The 16967-nt window shown below is 42.3% G+C and overlaps 1 protein-coding gene across 5 annotated transcripts in view; it reads left to right on the top strand.

Moving 5' to 3' along the window:
* Positions 1-16967, top strand: part of DNAAF2 (dynein axonemal assembly factor 2) — a 35133-nt gene that overhangs the window by 7562 nt on the left and 10604 nt on the right. The window lies entirely within an intron of this gene.

The raw sequence follows: 16967 nt of genomic DNA, 5'->3' as shown, positions 1-16967 counted from the left end.
CTACTGTTCTTATCGTTAGGAAGTTTTTCCTGAGATTTAATCTAAATTTGCTGTGCTGAGATTTGAACCCATTGCCTCTTGTTCTGCCCTCTATGGCAAAAGAGAACAACTTTTGTCCATCTTTTTTTATGGCAGCCTTTCAAGTACCTGAAGACTGCTATCCTATTTCCCCTTAATCTCCTCTTTTTCTAAACAAAATATACCCAGTTCCTTCAGCCTTTGCTCATATGGTTTGCATTCCATCCCTTTGATCATCTTTGTGGCTCACCTCTGGATCCTTTCCAGTTTCTCTACATCTTTTCTATACATTAGTGACCAAAACTGGACACTGTATCCCAGCTGAGGCCTAACCAGCGCCAAGTAGAGCAGTATTATCACCTCCCATGACTTGCATTAACAGAGACGTAGCATAATATATGCAATAAAATTGCATATACTTTTATCATTGGCGGTTGTGCCCTAAAATCATCTCCTTTGGGGAAAAAGTTACTGAATACTTTGAATCATAGAGTTGGAAGGGACCTCAGGAGGTCATCTAGTCCAACCCCCTGCTCGAAGCAGGACTAACCTCAGGTAAATAATCCCAGCGAGGGTTTTATCAAGCCGCAGCTTAAAAACCTCTAAAGATGGAGATTCCACCACCTCCCTAGGTAACCCATTCCAGTGCTTCACCACCCTCCTTGTGAAAATTTTTGTCCTAATGTTTAGCCTAGATCTCCCCCACTGCAATTTGAGACCGTTGCTCCTAGTTCTGTCATCTGCCACCACTAAGAACAGCCTAGTTCTATCCTCCCTGGAACCCCCTTTCAGGTAGTTAAAGGCTGCTATCAAATCTCCCCTCATTCTTCTCTTCTGCAGACTAAACAAGCCTAGTTCCCTCAGCCTCTCCTCACAAGTCTTGTGCTCCAGCCCCCTAATCATTTTTGTTGCCCTCCGCTGGACTCTCTCCAACTTGTCCACATCCTTTTTGTAGTGGGGGGCCCAAAACTGGACACAGTACTCCAAATGCGACCTCACCAATGCTGAATAGAGGGGAATAATCACTTCCCATGATCTGCTGGCAATGCTCCTACTAATGCAGCCCAATATGCTATTAGCCTGCTTGGCAACCAGGGCACACTGCTGACTCTCATCCAGCTTCTTATTCATTGTAACCTCCAGGTCCTTTTCTGCAGAACTGCTGCCTAGCTCATCGGTCCCCAGTCTGTAGCTGTGTATGGGATTCTTCCGTCCAAAGTGCAGGACTTTGCACTTGTCCATGTTGAACCTCATCAGATTTCTTTTGGCCCAATCCTCCAGTTTGTTTAGGTCCTTCTGTATCCTAGCCCTATCTTCCAGGGTATCTACCACTCCCCCTAGCTTAGTGTCATCTGCAAACTTGCTGAGGGTGCAATCCACCCCATCCTCCAGATCATTAATGAAGGCGCTGAACAAAACCAGCCCCAGCACCGATTCCTGGGGCACTCCGCTTGTGACCTGCTGCCAGCTAAACATGGAGCCATTGATCACTAGTCGTTGAGCCCTATGCTCTAGCCAGTTCTCTATCCATTTTATAGTCCATTCATCCAACCCATCCTTCTTTAATTTGCTGATAAGAATACTGTGAGAGACCGTATCAAAAGCTTTGCTAAAGCCAAGGTATATCACGTCCACCACTTTCCCCACATCCACAGAGCCAGTCACCTCTTCATAGAAAGCAATCATGTTGGTCAGGCATGACTTTCCCTTGGTGAATCCATGTTGACTGTTCCTGATCACCTTTCTCTCTTCCAAGTGCCTTAAAATGGATTCCTTGAGGACCTGCTTCATGATTTTTCCAGGCATTGAGGTGAGGCTGACTGGTCTGTAGTTCCCTGGATCCTCTTTCTTTCCTTTCTTGAAGATGGGCACTATATTTGTTTTTTTCCAGTCATCAGGGACCTCCCCCAGTTGCCACGAGCTTGACCTAAATCCTAAAGCTTGACCTCCCTTTAGATACTAGCATTAGATTTATTCCATAACATACCAGGAATAAGATTACATAAGGAGTTGTGCTCCCACCTTCTTTTGTGGTCTGTATATATTATCAGCTGTAAATGGAATAATCCCCTTACTTTTAAACCTTTGATTGAGTCCAATGTTTATTGGATGTAGTGGTGCAGAAAAAAAAAATTAACTTTTCCACAGATACTTTTTTCATTACTGCACTATCTGGTACTTTTTTATCACTGAAGGACGCAATCCTCTGTACCAAAAACCTAAGGTCAAACAAACCTGATTGATGTGTGTTGGGATTTAACTAATGAGTTGTGGTCACAATAATGTCCTCTTCATCACTTTTATTATTTAAGTTTATAGTTTTACCACAGTGGGAAGTGAATTAAACTTGGGACTGTGGACTGGTTACAGAGAATAGTAATATGCCCCGTTTTCCAAGTAATATTAGACATGCTGTGTTAGTTCATGGTTAGATTTTATAGTACATAATTACAAGTTATATTGTTTGAGAGAACTTAATTAAGTCATATATCTGAAATGACATTGTGTAGGGATAGAAGAGCTCTTTTGGAGTCTGGCATCAACGTTGACATGCCTATGGAGTACATTTTATATCTGTGTGCAACCAAGTATACCAGAAGGATTGTGGATTGACTATTATCCTATGCCTCCTCATGAACTGACAGTTTAAGATAAAGCAAGCATTATTTTTTCCTTGCTCCTAATACGCTTATGTTAATTTTGAAAGAGTTGGACTTAACATAATTGTAGTTGTACCTAACTGCATAGAGTAACACTTCCTTGCTCTAGTGCTGTAAGTCTGACTGGCCTCTTTGTAATACAAGTAATTGATTCTGGATATAATACTGTAACAGCGGTAACTTCTACCTAGTATTATCTTAAGCACGTATGTGTAGATACGTGCTTCTGAAACGTCATATTTTCTAACATCTAAAATCCTAGCCTCTTTTTTGGTGATAAGGCACACTGTGGGAAAATCCTATTTTGTCAAAGATAAATGTCCTCCATAATTGTCTGTGTCACACAACTGTTGACAAGGGAGGCCATAGGAACTTTTTATATAGTGTGCCCTTTTATATGTTTTTAAAGGGACCCTAAAAGTACCCTGTGCCACTCTGTACCTCAGAGCAATACCCTGGAACCCCCACATCACCACTGTAATATGATTGATATGTTTTGTACAGAGTATGCCTTAAAAAGTCTTGATCTGTTGAATATTAATATCCTGTTGAATTGTACGTGCTGTCATTGTATCTGAAGTTATGAAGTTTTGCTGTGTATGTGTTACTGAAATATGTTGTGAGGTTGGGATTCGCTCAAAGACTTTGAAGTAGGGAGACTGGTCCCAGACTTGAAGGGAGTTCAGTCTGTGTATTGAGAACTGTGAGCTGCCTGTAATGTCTGTTAGGGTAAGAGAGATTGATTCAAATCTTGCTTAGTCTGTTAAAGTTAGACGTGTTTCTATTTTTATTTCTTGGGTAACCAACATTCATCTCTATGCCTGCTACTTATAATCACTTAAAATTTATCTTTCTGTAGTTAATAAATTGTTTTTATATTTTACATAAAACAGTATTTTTGGTTGAAGTGCTTGGGGAATCTCCGCTCAGGTTAACTGGGGCTGTTGCATGTCAACTACCTTTTTGTCAGACTGGCGAGCTAATTAATGAACTTGCCCTGTCCAAGGGAGTCTTGAGCAGGATAAGTACAATTATTTCTGGGGTGCGAGGCTAGGGCGACTGGTTGGTGTGTCTCTGTGTATTCATGAGTGGCTTGAAAAGCCTTCATGCAATTTAGCTGGGCGTAGGTCTTCACATGCTGATGGCTGAGTGATCACAGCGCCTGGAGAGGCTGGCTGCTAGTCATTGGCATTGTGTGAGATAACCCAAGATGGAGAGTTAAGGGGCCACAGCGGTCCCACAGTTCCAGGTTGTATGCCAAGGATCCCGTCACATACCCAATCCCACAATCTCTTTAAAAATACTATTTTTCTCCTTTATAAAAATTTCCTCTGACACTTAAAACTACCAACCTTTCTAAAATCAGGGCTGCATTAGGGATACGAGTTTGGCAATCCGCTATATATGAACTAATGAGGTTCAACAAAGATAAGTGCAGAGTCCTCCACTTAGGAAGGAAGAATCCCATGCACAGCTATAGACTGGGACCGACGAACTGGGCAGCAGCTCTGCAGAAAGGGACCTGGGGGTAATGGTGGATAAAAAGCTGGATATGAGTCAGCAGTGTGCCCTGGTTGTCAAGAAGGCTAATGGCATATTGGGCTGCATTAGGAGGGGCATTGCCAGCAGGTCACGGGAAGTGATTATTCCCCTCTATTCGGCATTGGTGAGGCCGCATTTAGAATATTGTGTCCAGTTTTGGGCCCCCCACTACAAAAAGGATGTGGACAAGTTGGAGAGAGTGCAGCGGAGGGCAACAAAAATGATTAGGGGGCTGGAGCACAGGACTTATGAGGAGAGGCTGAGGGAACTGGGCTTGTTTAGTCTGCAGAAGAGAATGAGGGGGGATTTGATAGCGGCCTTTAACTACCTGAAAGGGGGTTCCAGGGAGGATGGGGCTAGGCTGTTCTCAGTGGTGGCAGATGACAGAACAAGGAGCAACGGTCTCAAGTTGCAGGGCGGGAGGTCTAGGTTGGACATTAGGAAAAAGTTTTTTACTAGGAGGGTGGTGAAGCACTGGAATAGGTTACCTAGGGAGGTGGTGGAATCTCCATCCTTAGAGGTTTTTAAGCTGAGGCTTGACAAAGCCCTGGTTGGGATGATATAGCTGAGGTTAGTCCTGCTTTGAGCAGGGGGTTGGACTAGATGACCTCCTGAGGTCCCTTCCAACTCTAATATTCTATGATTCTATGATTCTATGAACCCAGAGGGCTGTGTTCTGAAATGCAGGGTTCATGTATATTTAAAGCCCATTCCAACTTCCAAGAACAAAGCTGTACATGAGAGCAGAGTTGATGGCACAGCATACCCACAAAATCTGCTTCCCTGCAAACCAAAACAAAGCTGGTGGATCTTACAGTTTTTGCTTATGAAAGTAGTAATAGCCTGTCTTCAGTGCTGGACAAAAGTTTTGCTATTATTTCATAGCAATTTTGAGCGTGATTATAAGCCTTGAACATTTTTGTAAGGCTTTATCTATATAATTATTTGCAGTTTTTGTAGAGGATTAGTTTTCCTGTCTAACCAAAGAGTTAATGTACTATGATTGGGGCTAGACCTGTAAGGATGGAGATTCCATCCAGCTTTTTACCACCGTGGTCCTTTCTTTGTTCTGTCAGACTTATTGTAAAAGGATGCTAGAAACTAAGATTCTCAGGATTACTTCTGTGAACATTTTCTTTTGGGGTCAATTTAATTCTGTACTCAGGATTTCAAGACACTTAGCAAGTTTTTGGTAGGTCACAGGAAGGAAAAAAAGAGAACCAAAAAATGTATTGCTTGGGTTTGAAATAATTTCTTCCCTAAACTACATTACAATTCATAATAGGTTTCCATCCGATATAAAGCAAACTAATTTCTGAATAACCTTTGTTATGTGCATTATGGGAATAATGCATTTATCCTTATGTAGAAAATAGCTGTTTCAGGATATTATTAACCTTCTGGTTAAGCTAATGAAAGCTTATTTTGAGCTGTTTAATTTTTGCAGTCACTAGTACCTTATAAAGGTTTTTATTTGTAGTAGCGGTACTTTCATCTTCCAGAAACTTTGAGCTTCAAACTCTAGTAGTTAAGCTGCTTTGTACTAGGATTATATAAAATTGAGGGAGACTACGGGGTCTGCGGATCTAAATCTTTTTTTAAATTGGTATTAGAATTTTGTTACAAAGAGACAATCAAATAATTTAGGCCCCAAATTTGACCTACTTTTAAAATTGTTATAGTCTGCTTGGAAAATATCTCTGGATTGTAAAAGACGTTGGATTTAAAAAGGGAATAAGCAATGGTGGTGATGGCTTTTTATTCAAGAGTAGCCATTCTCTGGGAACAAAAGTCTTGCCCTTTCCCACATCTTCCAGTCCTGTAGTGCCATCCTTGCTGGCTTTACAGTAGCAGCAGTTAATTAAAAATACACTCAGATGTGCTGAGGTTGTTGATAATGCACAAAGTCGTTTCTGAATGATAAAGTGCTCTATAAATTGAAGTTGTTTCTGCTAACATCTATGTTAATCTCCATTCAGTTCCAGGAAAAAAATGAGTGTATACCAAATGGAGAAGAACGAAAAGCACAGGGAAAATAAATTTTACTTTCAAATTTCAAAAGGGTATCATAAATTTCAGAAAATAAAAACTGTTTAAAACAGAGAGAAATTGCTTTATAGGGTCATTTTAATACTCTGCTGCCATTTTCTTTCTACTGTTGTTCCGAAACTGAGCATATAAACTTTGAACCAAAATCCTGAATTAATTTTGCCCAGGCCAGCATTCTGAAAGCATTTTTAGTAAGAAAAACGTCTCAATATTTATTTACTGTGAATTTAAAGTTAGAATTACAACTGTCTTGTCTCAGCATGCTGATGGATAACCAAGTTGCTAAAAAGTGGCAGTATCCTCCATAAACTTATCTAATTCTTTTTTGAACCCAGTTATATTTTTGTCCTTCACAACATCTCCTGGCAACAAGTTTCACAGCTTGATTGTGTGTTGTATAAAGAAGTATTTTCTTGTTTGTTTTAAACCTGTTGCCTCTTAATTTCATTGGCTGAGGGTCTGCTTCTTTTGTTATGTGAAGGGGTAAATAACACTTTCTTATTCACTTTTTCCACACCATTCATGATTTTGTAGACCTCTATCATATCCCCTTCTAGTCATCTCTTTTCTAAGATGAACAGTCCCAGTGTTTTTAATCTCTTCTCTTATGGAAGCCATTCCATACCCCTAATAATTTTTGTTGCCCTTCTCTGTACTTTTTTCCAGTTCTAATACGTCTTTTTTGCGATGGGGCAACAGAACTGCATGCAGTATTCAAGGTGTGGGCATACCATGGATCTATAATTTCTGTCGTATTATCTATCCTTTTCCTGATAGTTCCTAACATTGTGTTTTTGTTTTTTTTGGACTGCTGCTGCACATTTAGCAGATGTTTTCAAAGAACTATCCAGAATTGACTCTAAGATTTTTTTCTTGAGTGGTAACAGCTCATTTAGACTCCATCATTCTGTATGAATAGTTGGGATTATATTTTCCTGCATGCATTACTTTGCATTTATTAACATTGTATTTCCTCTGCCATTTTGTTACTTAGTCCTCCAGTTGTGTGAGATCCCTTTGTAACTCTTTGCTGTCAGCTTTGGACCTAACTATCTTGAATAATTTTGTATTGTCTGCAGACTTTCCCACCTCACTGGGAGTGTGTGGCAGAGCTAAGAATTGAATCCAGATATTCTGAGTCCCAGCCATATCCTAAAAAAGAACATCTTTCCTTTCCATCTGCCATGTCTTGACATTTGTGTCTACTGACCTTGTGACAATTAAATTGGAAAAGGAAATATGACGGCTTTCTAACCGCACTCAAGTCTGTGAATGTGTGACTGATTGGGAGGGGTTAAAAACCTCCAAATTCATAGAAAAAGTCCCTGCGCTCATAAGTGATCAATTATGCTGGAAGTGTGTGAAGGATTTTACCTACCATTACAGAGCACTTGAGTTACTGGTAGGTGGCTTAAATATCTGGCCTTAGAGAAGGTAATTGCTATTTTGGAACAGACTGTTTACCTGCACCTTCCCTTCTAACTGAATGCATGCTGCCAGGGCACTTAAGACATGATAATTATCTTGCTCAGCAGCATGGTTGAGAACCCAGTAAAAAGGAAGCTCAGCAATTCTGGCTCGTGCTCTGTGAACAAGATGATAATTATATAGGGTGAAATTCATTTGTGTGCAGAAGCCCTGTTCACCACTTAAATTTTATTTAATCTATAATTTGAGGGTTTATGGGATTTAAGTGATGCACAGACTTCATGTTGGTTCAGGGTTTCTCTCTTAAATTTTTGGCTATTATCAAGTGTCATGAACTGCGGGTGAGTGATTCTTGGTATCTTCAAACAGAGTGCCATAGTGACTGTAGGTGAAAAGAGGCACACAGAGATATCCTTATAAATATAAAGTACCAACAAAACCTTTGTGTGAGAAGCAGCATGGTGTAATAGACTAAAAATGGGTCTAGAAGCCAGAAATTCTTGAGTTCAAACCCTACCTATGCCATTGGCTTGTTGTCTGGGCTACACCAGCACAATGCACAGCATAACAGAATGCTAAACTGTGTGCAAAATACCTTATTTAAGATAACCTCAGCCATACCTGGCAGAGGACTAAAGGAGCTTATGATGAACACATCTGGTGTGTATCTTGCTGAGAAGCAAGCTCTGTAGCTAATCTATATCTGGAACAGGATCATGACATGGTGTCAGAAGTAAACTAGTGCCAGAGGAGAACAAACAGAGGGAACAAAGCAACAAAGGTTGCAGGATATGTTCGGTGCCCCAGAGATCTTCAACTTTGACACACCTTCAAAATGGACAGACTGGAAACAGTATTTTGCAAGATTTTGAATTGCAAACAAGCTCAACAATGAAACTGGAGATTTACAGGTATCTTCTTTAGATTATGTTATAGTGAAGCAAGCAGAGCATATCTTTAAATCTTTTGACTTTACTGAAGACAGTCTCAAATAGTTCGGTGACAATGTTCTGGCTATGTTTGATGCATACTTTATACCTCAGAAATATAATTTATGAAAGAGCATATTTCCACCAGAAAATTCAAGAACAGGGGAAACATTGAATGAAACTATGATTTTTGTGATTGCATAACTTGAAAATATAAGAGACAGGCTGGTTATTGGGTTAATAGATAAAAACCCTTCACAGTAGCTACAATTGAAGACAGACTTAACCCTAGACTCAGTTATTCAGATAGCAAAGCAGTCTGAGATAGCAAGACAGGAAAACCAAAATGAACTTGCCAAACTTGAAAAAGAAGAAAATATCTTAAAAGCAGTAAAGAGACTCACCATCAGTGTTAAGTCATTATCATAAGACCCTGGAGGCTAAGAGGAACAAATTCCAGCCTGCATGCACAAGATATGGAAAAAATCATATTCCAAGAGATGATACATATCCAGACAGATGTAAAAGGTATAATAAATGCACAAAATATAGACACTGTGCAGCTGTTTGCCACACTGAAGCAGTCAAGGAGTTGGCTCACATTACAATCAAGAGCCATTGTTTCTGGGATCTATTGCTTGTGATGACACAGAGCCTTCCTGGAGAGTGAAACTAAATATTCATGGCAAGAGTATTGATGTTAAAATTAACTCTGGAGTTTACATCACAGTCATCTCAGAAGGGATTACAATCTCCTTCAACCCCTCTCAGAGCTGAAGTCACCTGACATAGCTCTGACGATTCTGAATTGCATGGGCCAGTCCACCACAGAAACAACTTACAAAGACAAAAGCTATGCATTCAGAGTGCATGTAATCAAAGGATCAGAGACCAACAACCTTCTGAGCCATAGTGTGGCTGCCATGATGGGTCTATTGAGAAAGGTGGAAGAACTCGATGGAGGATTTGATGTTACTAGACTTTTTGAAAGGAGGTCAGTACAATTCAACCTGAAACGATGTTGAACCATACGGTGTACAATCACCCTAAAAGTCAGACCTCGAAAGAGACTAGTTCCAGATTTATGTGAATACAGAGGACATCATTACTTGGTCATCATGGACTATTTTTCCAGATATATAGAAATAATGTACTTGAAAGACTTAACATGTTACAGTGCTATTGAGAAACTGAAGTACACATTTGGTCATGTTGGTATTCCTGAACAACTAGTAATGGACAACAGATCACAATTCACTGCAGCAGAATTTGTCATTCTGTGTGAAATATGATTTTGATCTTATTGTTAGCAGTCCACCTTACCCACAAAGTGAATGGAGAGGCTGAAAGAGCCGTACAGATAGCCAAGATAATCCTACAGCAGGAAGATCCATTCCTTACTCCTCACACTAGAGTTTTGTCAACACAAGTTATGTCGGCGTACAGCCACCGCTGTAATTAAACTGCTGTTGCATGTCCTCACTATGCTCCTTGTATTCGTGTAGTACATTCACACTACCAGCTCTTGAATTGACAGGGAGCAGTGCACTGTGGGTAGCTATCCCACTGGACAACTGCATGCAGGGTGCTTTGGGAAGGGTTTGCAATGCCTCATGGGGCAGGCACAGCATCACATGATGAAGGTTTCTTAATCCCATTGTTCCATGGCCACCCTACTAGACTGACAGCCGCTTTTCAACTGCCCTGTCAGCCAAACTGACAGTGCTGAACACAAACACAAGAAGCCCAGAGGAGTGTGTGTGCCAGGGAGTGAGAGGGTGTGAGAAAGACTGCGTGTGTGTTGGAGCACAGCGAGTGTCCACATGCTGTCTCTTTAATTTCAGACAGCAGCCGGAAGCAACCAGTCCTGAGACAGAAGCTGGTGCACAGACAGCTGATATCCCCCATCTGCCTACTCCTGCTCAGTGGAGACTTATACATTGGCGGTGGGGGACACACCCCGACATCAGCCCCCACCTTCCTCCCTGGCTGTGCACAGCACATCAGGAGTCTCTTCCCTGCACCTTCCCCAGTAGCAGCCCATGCTGCCTGCATGCCTGCCATAGGAGATTAGGATTGATTCCCTCCGAGTTCTCCCACAGCCTCTTCTTCCCACACACCCAAGAGAATGATCCATTCCCTCCCATGTAGTCCAGGCAGGAGCCCATTTGCTGCCATGAGCCGGCATACTCAAGTGGGCAGCTGTGTGAGCTCTCCATGCTGAGCAATTTCAAAACTTCCTGTAGCTTAGAAAGGGGAAGGGAACATGCCTGTGTAGCTGGAGTTCAGGGCAGTACAGCAGAGTTCAAAACAGTGAACAGAGCAGTCAGGGTGGGCATTGTGGGATAGTTCCTGGAGCCCAGTTACGGCATACAGTCTCTACTCTACACTGAGGCTTTGTTGCTCTAACTTTGCCACAAAAAGTTCTACGCCTCTTGTTGAGCTGGTTTTATTTTGTTGCCTGCCAAAGCAGGAGAGTTTTGTTGGTGGAGAGAGCATTGTAGTGTATACACCATCACTGTTTTGTCACCAAAAGCTGACTTTTGTCAACAAAAGTTTGTAGTGTAGATCAGCCTGAAGTTACAGATCAACACCAATACCAGCTACTGGATATAGTCCAGTACAACTACTGATGGGAGGACAACTCAGATTCTTTTCCAAAGTCGGAATAGTAGTTCTATCTCCAAAGTGGCCAGACATGAAGAAAGTAGCTAAATCAGATAAGGCTAAAAGAGCTTATCAACATTTTTACAACAGACATCACTCAGAGAATAACTGAGTCTAAAACCTGGGGACTGTTATCATGTCAAATTGGATGGAAGAAAAAAATTGTACTACTCCAGCTGTTGTAAAGAGAGAATTCATCACTCAGATTGTATGTGATCAAGACTCATAGTGGAGAGGTCAATTGAAATTGTTGATATCTACAGCTTGTTCCTCTGAAAGAACAATCAACAGATCAAACTCTACAGATGGCAGATGCAGAACAGGAAGATGAGGACTTCAGGGATTCCAGATCAACCAAAGCCAGTCATTGCAACTCATAGACAGCCAGATGACCAAGTTGTTATGCGTTTGGGTCATGTAATGAGAAAACCAGTACGATTCAGAGACACTTAACAGACTGATACATACTGATCTTCAAAGACAGCATGATAGTATAAATACTGTAAATGGCAGGAATGTTGAACTTTAAGGGGGAGCTGTAATGGAATATTAGTGTATTATACTGTTCAGCCACTAGGTGGCACTGTGTAAAATACCTCCTTTAACCTAACCTCAATCGTACCTGGCAAAGCATTAAAGGATCTAATGATATACACCAGATGATGTGTTCATGTCGCTGAGAAACAAACTGTTTAGCTAGTCCACGTCTGGTATTATTGGAGGCCCAATGCAATTTGAGTGGCCTGACCAAAGTTTTGAGGCCTAGCATAGCTTAAATTGCTTGCTTGACCATTCTGACTTCTGCAGCTTGACATATTCCAGTTGGCAGAGACAAATAGGATCACTGAGTAACCTTACAGATGTCTCAATTTCTGCATCCCATGGCACATAATGAGTCAAAATACATAACATGTATGCTTGCAGCTGCACATAGATAATGGTGATGGGAATAACAAGTTATCCTTGAGCATCTGGGAGTACACTTTTCCACTACCATGGGGCATATTTTCTCACTGCCCCTCCTATCACCAGACGAGATGGTGAGAATGGAATATAGTCAAGGGTGAGAACCTGATGTAGGTAATAGAATATGTAATAATTAGTAGATGGGTAATGAGGTGAAAGCTGTGTATAGAAAGGTATAAAAAGTCACCACTTAGACAAAGGGGCGTGCTCCATCAACGCCAGACTCCATGGGAGGTGCTGCCGGTGGAACCAGAGAATTCACTGACTCCCCGGCGGGGCCCCTAAAGAAAGCCATTCCTGTTTACAGCCTTCTGAGTGACTGCTTAGCTCTCCAGGTTTAGTGAGTATGATATATTGTAGTTAATTTTAGGCTTTGTATTTAACTAGTATATTTATAGAAAACCTTGCACATTAAACCTTATTGACCTGCAAATCGGGTGTACTGTGTCTCACTGGTATCCACACTGATCACTAAGTGTCCAGTAGCAACACTACAGAAGCATGACAGGGATATCCGTGACTAAGCCCTGTCTACAAAAGTGCAATCACCATTCCTACTATTGGTGGTGGATGCTGCTAGTGTAAACAAGGCCACTACTATATTCTCTTCATGTATGATCTCTCTGCACCCTCCCTTATCTGTCCCGCTATCTGCATAGTGTCTTGGATTGTAAACCTTCTGGGCTTAAAATGGGTTTAATTAAATATTTTGTAAATTGGCAGTATATACATGATATCCAAATTTTCATTTATTGTTCTATGAATACAGAACTGTTTCATGCTCCCACTTATAGCTTCTTTTAAAGATAAAAATTATATCTTTGAGAGCCCAGACACAGATAAAATGGTGCAGTTAGATGAACACTTTAGAAAGCTGAATATATTCAAAATTGCCTTATTAAATTTAATATCAACAGGACTTCCCTGGTGGCCGGACTTTCCCAATATTCTAGTTTTTATTAGGTTGATCAGACAAGGGAGTAAAAAGAAATGAGGGATTTAAAAGTGCATATATTAAAACAATCAAGAGTAATTGAGAATCCTGGAAAAAGGGGGTTTAACCTTTTTCTACTATTTTACATAATGGAAGAATTTATTGTTAAATATAAAAAGAAACAAATGAACAAATCTAGAAAATATTATTGTCTTTAAACAATAAGATACTCCAGGGTATATTTTTGGGACCACAGCTGGTTTGAGTCATAAGACCAGTAGCAATATGTTTCACAGTGCACCTGAACCACATATGAATAGTCCTAAAAATATACTTGGGAGTATTTTAGTATTTAACTGTAGACTGCATTTCATTACATTCCACAGGTATTTATTTATACCTGAATGAATATCTAAAGAGACAAGCTTGTTACACAGATCTGAAATGGATACTGTCATACATATTTCATAGTCTCCACTTCAGAAGGCCCAATCTTGAAGTCTGATAACTAAAATGAGCTGGAATTACAGTCTAATCAATGTTTGTATTTTTCCTAAGGTAAGGAAATTAAGAAATTCCACAGATCCAGAACTTTTTTTAAAAATAAATATCAAAAGAGATGGGAGGGCAGCTGAAACAATTTTTTCTTTGAATGCTTGCTCATGTCCATTCCAGTATAGGTGTGCATGCACTGCGTCCACCGTCGCTGGAAACTTTTCCCTAGTGATATCAGCTGGGTCGGCTCTGGTGCCCTCTGGATTGGTGCCTTATGGCACAGTATATATGCAACTGCTGCCCCGCTACCCCTTCAGTTCCTTCTTTCCGTCCATGACAGTAGCTGGCACACTGTTGTCTCCTTGCTCCGTAAGCGATTCTCCTTAGTGGCTGTTTTGTGTAAATAGATTGTAACTAGAGTGTTAATAGTTGATTAGATCAAGTTAGATAGATAAAGTAGTTAGAATTCCCAGCCTGCAGGGTTAACCCGCAGGGCTGGGGGCATGCCTTGGTCCCAAGGATATAAGCAGTGTGCAACTTGCCTGAAGAAGATATCAGTGAGTGACCTGCACAACAGTTGCCTGAAGTGCCTTGGTGAAGGATACTTTCTGGCAAAGTGCCGAATCTGCAAAAACTTTAGACCAAGGACCAAGAAGGAGAGGGATATCAGACTGAAATTTCTCCTAATGGAGGCAGCACTTCACCCTGCTTTGGAACGGCAACCAGACTTGGCACCGAGTACCTTCTCGGTAAGGCGCATTCCAGCCTCAATCAGAGAGCCCCAACATGGCCTGGGATGTCTGGCACTGACTACCTCCTGGCACCGAGAAAATCAGCGCTAGCAGGATGGCACCACTCCCCATCGCTGGTGCCCAGGAAGAAAACAAAAAAGTCAGACTGGGGGCGCTTCCTGACGAAGACCACAGAACAAGTGAGATCTATGTTGGACTACTCATGGACGGTCATTTCCCAGTTGACATCGTTGACTCTGGCCCAAGGCAAGGAACTGTTGAGTCAGGTGCACATGGATTCCCCATAAAGGGTGAGCCACAGAAGAGACTTGACCCTGGCAGCCTCATTAACGCCAGAGGCACATGAGGTGGCGAGGAGTTTGCTAACCCTCCCAGCGCCTCCGTCTCCTCTGGGCCATGGCCTGTTGGGACAGCTCAGGCACCGCAGGACCCCACCAAATGGAGACAAGTCCTGGTCCTGGGCAAGCCAATGATAATGGCGAGGCACCAACTCCCATCTTGCAAGGCTTCCAGGGGCTTGACACCGTGATAGCAGTCGAGGTCTTGGTCCCGGTGCTGATTGCAGTCACGGCACCGATCACGATCTCGGCATGGTTGTGGTTCTTGGCATCATTCTGCACCACAATATCACCCATACTCTCACCACCACTCACCATCGCGGCACCAGTGCACAGCGCTGAGGAATACAGCACTCCCATGGTCATCGAGGAGCGAGTCTTCGGGTTCTGATTTGCACGCGGAGTCTGTGTCCCGTAGGAATAGATGTCGGGTGGACCAGAAACATACACTTGGGGACCATCTCACCATTATGGCCATGATCCGGGAGCAATGGGAGGCTGTGCCAACACTGGTTCACAATGCTGCTGAACCTCTTGATGGACAAACCAATCAGCCTTCCATTGCTCCTGGATCTGATTTCTCACGAGCACAGCCACTTGCTCCATCCAAACCTCATGTCCCTCCATCTGACGGTTTGATGGCTGAGTGAAGTGGAGTGTGGCTGCTTGGTGAGCGCACCGACTCTCCTGAACAGCCAGAACAATCAACCAGAACAGCATATCTGGCAAAGTGAAAGAGGTTCACACTATTGTCAACATGGAAAGGACTTTCCCAAATGAGACTCCATTGCCTCTCATTCTGGACTATCTACTCCATTTGAAGAACGAAGGCCCCAGGTTCACCTGGCTGTAATCTCAGCCTTCCACCTGCTGTGAATGGCCCCACGGTATTCTTGATTCCAGTTTGCTCACAATTTTTGAAAGTGCTAGAGCACCTGTACCCCCAGGTATGCCAACCTTTGCTGCCATGGGACCTCAATCTACCATTGTCTAAGTTTAAGGGACCGCTGTTTGAGCCAATGGCAACATGGTCCTTGCTCTACCTATCATGGAAGGTAGTTCTCTTGATGGCCATTACTTTGGTCAGGAGAGTCTCAGGGATTTGGGCCCTCACCTCTGAACCGCCATACACGGTCTTTTTTAAGGACAAGGTGCAACTTCGACCACATCCATCCTTCTTCCCTATGGTGGTCTCACATTTTCACAATAGCCAGGACATATTTCTCCTGGTGTTCCATCTGAAGCCGCACTCTATCAGAGAGGAGCAGAGGCTCCATTCTTTAGATGTCAGATGTGCACTGGCCTTCTCCATAGACAGGACCAGACTTTTGTGAAAGACCACCTAACTTTTTGTGGCTGTTGTGGACAGAATGAAAGGTAACTCAGTCTCTACTCAGAAAAACTCCTCATGGATCGTGTCCTGCATACAGTTGTCCTGCATACAGCTGGCAATGATTCTGCCTCCTTGATTAACAGCGCACTCCTGCAAGCTTTGGCAACCGCCTTTGTAGCACAGATCCTGATTCTGGACATCTGTAAAGCGGCGACCTGGTCATCCATCCATATGTTTACTACGCACTATGCAATTATGCAGCAAGCGAGAAATGATGCAGCCTTTGGTAAGCGGTCCTCCAGTCAGTGTTGCAACAGAACACTGATCCCACCACCTGACTTATGGCTTGGGAATCCCCTACATTGGAGTGGATGTGAGCACTTGAAGAAAAAAACGGTTACTAACCTTTCTGTAACTATTGTTCTTCAAGATGTGTTGCTCATGTCCATTCCAAAACCCACTCACCTACCCCTCTGTTGGAGTTGCGGCAAAAAGGAACCGAGGGGGTGGCAGATCAGCAATTGCCTATAAACTGTGCCATGCGGGTGCCACTCCAGGGGGCACCTGAGCTGAGCTGGCTGATACCACTAGGGAAAAGCTTCTGGCAACGGTGTATGTGGCACGCACATACCTATATTGGAGTGGACATGAGCAACACATCTAGAAGAACAATAGTTATGGAAAGGTTAGTAACTGTTTTTTTTTTTTTTATTGTTGTGGTTCCTCAAGTGGAAACTTGAATCAAACACATTACATGTAGAAAACATACATCCCTTTAAACCAGTAGTTCTCAACCTATTTACCATTGTGTGCCGTATATGCAGCTCTCTGTGTTAAGTGAGCTGCATCCAAACAC

Source organism: Emydura macquarii, unplaced genomic scaffold, assembly GCF_026122565.2.
Source record: "Emydura macquarii macquarii isolate MOO-44397 ecotype Brisbane River unplaced genomic scaffold, CSIRO-AGI_Emac_v2 contig_1551, whole genome shotgun sequence".
NCBI lineage: Eukaryota > Metazoa > Chordata > Testudines > Chelidae > Emydura > Emydura macquarii.
This window is presented reverse-complemented; position numbering and strand designations above follow the sequence as displayed.